The 7,262-nt window shown below is 38.6% G+C and overlaps 1 protein-coding gene and 1 long non-coding RNA gene across 7 annotated transcripts in view; both read right to left on the bottom strand.

Annotated features, from left to right (window-relative positions):
* The window catches only part of Sf3a1 (splicing factor 3a subunit 1), a 125,684-nt gene that overhangs the window by 84,508 nt on the left and 33,914 nt on the right, over positions 1-7,262 (bottom strand). The window lies entirely within an intron of this gene.
* On the bottom strand, positions 754-1,574 carry LOC108362038 (uncharacterized). The gene is made up of 2 exons (XR_001847406.1): positions 1,403-1,574; positions 754-1,061 (listed from the first exon to the last, which is right to left on the bottom strand). It is a non-coding gene; the product is annotated as an uncharacterized LOC108362038 (long non-coding RNA).

The following is a 7,262-nucleotide window of genomic DNA, read 5'->3' on the forward strand; positions in this document are numbered from 1 at the left end:
CTATTATTTACATTTATGTTTCCTGATTAACCATATTATTTATTGGTGATCACTTCTTGAATAAATTGCAATGTAGAAAAAAGTCATCTGACTTCCAAATAAGCAAAAGATAACTGTAAAATGCCAAACTGAGAGTGAGTGCAAAACTGTAACATTTGCCTTAACTTACATTTTTGTCTCCAGGTTTTTTTATTGTTGTTGGATTGACTTAAAATCGTTATGAGAGCGGGAGTAGGGGTGTGCCAACAAGAATATACAACAAAAGTATGAAAGTCGTTAGAACTTTGAAAGATAGCGGTGGCTGAAATAAAAAGTGTTACATCATGTTACAGTTTTGCTCGTCACTGTATATATTTTTTTTTAAGTCGGTTTTTTTTTTGGTAAAAATTACTTGTTTTAAGTCGGTTTTTTTTGCTAAAAATTACCTGTGGCAGTTAAAACTCATTCTCTCTTCCTGAATCGCAAAATGAAGAGTGCACACAATTTTCAGTAAACACTTGAAAACTCACAGTTACAGAATAGAGCCCCTGGTCAATCCATGTACTTATTTTGTGCTATTCGTTTAATCTACTTTGTTTTTTGGTGGTACAAGATTGAGAACCGCTACTCTATATACTACTTTCTTGTACTATGGATGCTTCCTCTGCTTTTTGGGCACATGATATCACTATATCGGGTAAAACAAAGCTATAAATTAAAACAATTTAAGAAAGGCTAGCTTACCTCTTAAATACTGAATACAAAGAAAAAGTATACTTTATTATCATAGTTTTATTTTTATTTGCACGTACTATATGTATGTACTTATAGAGGTGGCCAACCAAATAGGTCAAAAGCTTTCTTTATACGTTGTTTTCTTTGGCCGACGGGGTTTCCTGATTTTTCTGTTGTTGTAATAGCATACATATTCCTTAAACTGTTTGTCGAATATTGCTGAATTAACAGTCCCTGGACAGATGCTATATGAATGTATGCAAATTTGGGTTGTCCGGTTGTGTCTTGAGAACGAGTTTTCCTGTTGCAATACATTTCAAAAACGTAGTACGATGTGTAATACGAAACTAAAAAATAATACTTATTTGAGTTAGACAAGCTAAAAATTCATTTACACTAGAGCCAAATGCGTAATTTGGGCATAAATTAGGAAATGCGACGCATTCCTCCATGCTATTATATACTGCTGTATTTATTATACAAGTTTATTGAACGCGTTTAAAAACAAAAGCGCGTAGTTATAATCAAAATAAAGTGGATCGAAAGTTAATGCCAGCTTTTTGACAAATTTCCAATGGGATATCTTTCAAAAAAGCTGCCACTAATTTTAAAGTCGACTTTATTCTGACATTTCGATTGAATTTAAAAGCAATATAAATTACATATTAAATTTTTGGGGAAAACGTACACAACCAAACCTTATCTTTAATTATTTGCCCGCTGCGGTATACATATATCGAGGATCGGAGTTATTTATTTTTTCCGCCCACCACGTTCTTTTATTTGTAGATGTATTGTTGCACCACTAAGTATATTATAAAATGCCATGGTATTACTGTCCTTAAAGAACATTCCCTGAAAAGAAAAGAAAAAATGTGTTATTGGAAACTTTTTCATGGCAGAAATTCACTCAGATATTTGCCATTGAATGCCCAGGGGTAACCGCTATTAGAAATACTTTTTATGTTTTATGAGTCCAAAATAGCACGCCAGTCATTTCTCTTCTGTGCCAACTTACACCAACTGAAAATGCCAAGTGAAGCCAAGTACTTCTCCACCTGGTCTTTCCAACGCAGAGGTCTTTCTCTTCCTCTCTTAACTCATTTCGTGCCGCGCCATTCAAATATGAATGACCCTAATTTTTCCATGGGGGCTGCGTCATTCAAATTTGAACGGCGGTTACATGCTACAGTAGGCCATGTCATTCAAAAATTAATGACACTCAAATGGTACATGTACGCTAGCGTGGACCGAAAATCCGTTTTTTTAGAATTTTGATTGGTAATAGCAAAATTATGGTTCATTATGCTTTAAAAAAATCTGTGGGAAATTTGGAATTTTTTGGTTTGGGCTCGCCCCCAAGTCCATCAAAGTTCAACATGCTCAAAAAATAAAAAAGAATCAATAAATTATTTAATGAATTTATTTTACTAAAATTGCAATAATCTTCTAAAGTATTAGTCCAATATAATTTGGTATATGGACCATTTTTGTAGAGAATCGAAGTTAGCTAAGAAAATTTTTTTTTTAATTTTCTTGTGATTTTATGACTGATTTATAAAAACAAGAATATTGTAAATGCATTTTGGTAATTTTCCAGAAGAAATTGAAGATGTTCAAATGGTTGTCATTCATATTTGTATGACGTGGCCAGGCATGGAAATTTTTATCAAATATGCATGACGCCTATATTGAGTTGTTTTTTATGATAAATTGAAGATTTGTACGATAGAACTATAAAGTTCTTTTTATCATAATTGTTTCAATTAAGCTTTCACATTTATGTTCTTCTTACTGAAAAAAACTCATCAAAAATTGTCAACACGTGCCAAAAGTGCCCAGAGCGTGAGGAACGCAAATAACCACATTTCGTGCCCGGAGTCAACAAATCAGCTCTAAACAATGATTATACGTGTAGTGTATTTATCTAATATGGCTAATAAAAAGGGAAGACAAAAATATGCAAATGAAGATTGCATATGCAAATGCATATTCTGATACAAAAGGCATATTTTGGCGAAAATGCATTAAAGTGCAGATTTTGGTAATAAATAAATTAATTTTCGCATAATTTCATCTGGCAATACCTTTGCGTAGATAGCCAGGGTTGCTGGCGAGGTTTGTTTAATTGATAAAAAGAAAAAGCTGTCAAACAACGGAAAGTCCCGTTATTTTCTAGTAAAAAAATTTTACTATACTTGTAAAAATATTTCGACTGTTTTACAATAGTGAAGTTTGGCGCTAATCCCGTGTTTGGTGGTTAAAAAATTCATTGAAAATAAGCCGAAAGAGAAAGAATATTTGCGTTCGAATTTAGCGAAAACTGTTCACCAGTTTCCAGGTGTGTTGCGAACTGACCAGCGAGTTTTATTCGGCACCTATTGTAACTGCTCAATATCAGCAAAAAAATATTTTGTGTGAAGCAACACCTCAATACGGACAAGCACAAAGAAGCATTGAAACGCAAAAAAAACTATTCAGCCGCTTCTACCAAATTGTATTGAGGAAGAAGTTGGGTAAAGCTTTTCTCGAAGCTAACATTCCACTTAAGAAAATAAGTCATCCGAGCATTAAGGAATTATTGGAAAAATACACCAAGTTCAAACTGCCAAGTGAATCTATCTTGCGCTCGAAGTATGTGCCCATTTTATACGAAGAACGCCTTCAATATATGCGATCAAAAGCCAAGGACAGAAAAATATGGGTCTCAATTGATGAAACGACGGATGAAAGACAGCGATTAATTGCCAATTTTATGTTCGGCATATTAGATGGTGGCGATACTGAAGTAGGGAAATCCTATTTACTCAACATAGCTCAACTGGATGCGTCTAATGCGAGTAATGCAGCTGCATCCTTCAACGATTTTTTAAATTTACTGTGGCCAGAAAGTTAAATATGTATTAACTTTTGTTGCAAAAATAACTTAGTTTTATTTTCAGTACATTTTTGCTGTTGTAACAGATACAGCAGCCTACAAGTTGAGTGCAGTTCGATCTCTCCAGATATTATTTCCGAGAATGATACATTTAACATGCTTTGCGCACGGCATTCATAGAATTGCAGAATTCATAAGATCAGAATTTCCAGACGTTAATGCACTATTTGCAAATGTTAAAGCAGTTTTTTAAAGGTATACATACATACATATGTATTCATATATTCCTTTTTTTATAATTAAAGGCACCATCACTCAAACTCGCTTTTAATACGAAATATCCACAACTGCCACTACCACCAAATCTCTCTCAAAAACTCCAAGAACCGCTTCACAAGATGTTTCCATTGTTCATACCTCCGCGCCATACACCAGCACAGGCATGATGAGTAACTTATAGAGTGTGATCTTGGTACGAGAGAGGACTTTATTTCTCAATTTCCTACTTAGTACAAAGTAGCACTTGTTGGCAAGAGTAATTCCCCGTTGGATTTCATGGCTGACAATATTATTGGTATTTTCAAACTTGTAACTGCCGTGTATGCAAAGACGCGTATGCTCTGACTGTTTGTGTGATGACAGGAGATACTTCGTTTTGTCCTCGCTCACCACCAGAGCCTTATCAAGTCCTCGCCACCGTACTTGAATAGCTCGGCTGGCAAGCCGTCAGATCCAGCAGCTTTGTTGTTTTTCAGCCGCATAATNGGTACGAGAGAGGACTTTATTTCGCAATTTCCTACTTAGTACAAAGTAGCACTTGTTGGCAAGAGTAATTCCCCGTTGGATTTCATGGCTGACAATATTATTGGTATTTTCAAACTTGTAACTGCCGTGTATGCAAAGACGCGTATGCTCTGACTGTTTGTGTGATGACAGGAGATACTTCGTTTTGTCCTCGCTCACCACCAGAGCCTTATCAAGTCCTCGCCACCGTACTTGAATAGCTCGGCTGGCAAGCCGTCAGATCCAGCAGCTTTGTTGTTTTTCAGCCGCATAATCGCTGTTCGTACTTCGTTATAATCAGGCGGTGGGACATCGACTCAATCGTCATCGACTGGGGGCTCCAGTTCGTCTTCTAAACTTCTTTCAGTGCTGCTGCCATTCAATAGGGAGGAAAAGTGTTCCCTCGAAAATTTAAGTACGTTCTGGACATCGGCATCCATCTCTGTCCCTAAAGTTGGAGGGACGACTATACTAGCCCTAAAAGCTTCAGATCCATTAGCATGATCCCTTCATGCTTCACATCCTCTGCCTTTGCATCAACATGCCGATCTGGTAAGGAAATCTTGTGAAACGGTTCTGCAAAATCTAGTTGCCAGAACTAGCAATGCCACCACTCGGAATGAACCAGTACAGAGATATGATTGTGGCCGCAAAGCAAATGTTGGAAGAATATATGAGCCGTTTATTTTGACAGTGTCATAAGTCACCTTTCCAAAAAAAAATCGAGTTAATGATAATACTAGTTACAATTTAACGGTATCCGTTCATTAAAAAATGGCATTTAAATGTTGAGAAGCAATGAGGTTTTGTTCGAGAGAAGTTTAACTAATCAGCGTGTAACGTAGCATTCACTACGCTACAACATTTGCAGCCACAACCTACCACAAATCTATCCTACGTTGTAAATATGTATGAACATACGACATGCTTACCCACATACACCAGGCATGTACATTAGAGTGGTCCAAAAAAATAAAGTCGGAGTTTTAATGCCGGCACACCCTAGGATTGATCCATATCGAAAAAATATACCCCTATTTTTTTATTTTGAAATCAAAAAATATTTAGGAAGTGCTCAAAGCGTTCAAAGTTTTCCATGTATTTTATATGGAGAAAAAACAATTTTTCGTAGGAATGGTATAAAACTCTTGAAACTCAATATTTTTCGACCGGAAAACTATGGTTCTCTTCAGGAGACTAATATCCAATAGTTTATTTAACCATTTTTTATGATTAAAGATTTTTTATTGGTCCCCCCATTGCATTTTCTAAGGGCTTTGGAGGACCTATAAAATATAGTTACCATGAAAAAATTTTTAAAGAAACAATTGAGTATTATTATTGGGAATCTCCCACTGTACAAACCGTTTTCAGCGCTGTCTTCCGATCAAGTAGACGGCGCCCGTTAAGGTCTGGTAGAAGATCGAAGTGCGACAAAAAATCGGCGCCAATAATTGCTTGGGTCACGTCCGCGATGACGAATTTCCACACGAATTCTCTACGCAGGTTGAGGTTGAGTTTTAACAAAACCTCGCCAAATACTTGAATCGAGCGAGCCATTAGCAGCAAACAGGTGTGTATCCGATGTTGAAACTCGAGCCAGCGTCGAGCTCTTGGGTATGGTTGACACGTCTGCACCGGAGTCAATTAAAAAGTGGATCTGAGTTGATGTGTCAAAGATGTCTAGACGGCGGTTCGATGGCATTTCAGATTGTTTGCCGGTATCTAAAATGCCGCTGGCTGAGCATTGCTATTGGGCGTTATTCGCTGTTGGCTGCCCGTACTTACACGGCTGCCTACATTTTCGGGCGTTGCGGCCGAACTTGGAGTGATACCAACACAAATCGCTAGCACCGCCACTACTGGCATCTCGGTTGCGTGCCGGAGTCCTAGATCTGGGGCGACGCACCTTCCTGCCGTTTGCAACCTCATCGAAGCGTTGTCTAAGCGCAGCTACCTCGGCTCGCAAGTCTGCCTCAGAGGTGTGTGGTGGATTGCTTACCTCGTGCACCTGCCCTTCACGCAACTGAAATGACTCGCAGATAGAGTCAGCGATTTTTAATTTATCCACCGTTGGTACGTTGGTGGCGATGATGGCTGCCTGCGCGTAGGGTGGCAAGCGACTGAGCCATAAGTCATGTAAAATACTATCGCTCAAGGTAGTCCCGGCGGCGCGCTTCATCTCGTTGAAGAGGTCGCTTGGGCGACGGTCACCCAAGGGCATATCGCGGAGCACGCGCTGTAGGCGACGTTGTTGGCTTTCGGCGAAATTTTCTGATAGTTTAGTGCGAATGTACTGATATTTTTGCGTAGCTGGCGCAGCGTCGATGATGGCGCGCAGCTCCATTAGTTTGGCCGGCGGAACGCTAGCCAAGACGATATTGAATTTAGCCGTGTCGGCGGTAATGCCCGTCGCCTCGAACCAGAAATCGAGGGAATAAAAGTAAGCGTCGATTTTATCGCCTGACATCGCGGGCATTGGAATTCGCGGTGCAAAATTCTGTGGTGGAGGATGCTCCCTGCTACCTTCTCCATCTGTAACCATTCTGCTATCGTCCAAGCTCATCGCAGAAATTTGCTATTTTAAAATATTCTGAAAGTTGATACTTAGCGAGTGGTGCTCTTGCTTCGGGGTCACCAGTGTGGAGATTACGATACTAAGAAAAACACGTGTGGTTCGGTGGAGCGCAAGAATAGAAGAGAGTGTAAAACTTTATTTTTCTGTTCTACTAACGTGAAAGGAATGACAGTGTAAAGAAGAATGTAAGTTAGAGCAAGGTTGCATTTTGGTCGTACGTATCGGCTTTTGTGGTGTTGCCACATATATGACCCACCACACATAGATACGTATGTCCATTTATATGTATGTATATCGCATAAAACGATT

The sequence above is a fragment of the Rhagoletis zephyria genome, unplaced genomic scaffold (genome assembly GCF_001687245.7).
Source record: "Rhagoletis zephyria isolate East Lansing unplaced genomic scaffold, Rhagoletis_zephyria_1.1 Rzeph_scaffold_00913, whole genome shotgun sequence".
In the NCBI taxonomy this organism is placed as follows: Eukaryota; Metazoa; Arthropoda; class Insecta; order Diptera; family Tephritidae; genus Rhagoletis; species Rhagoletis zephyria.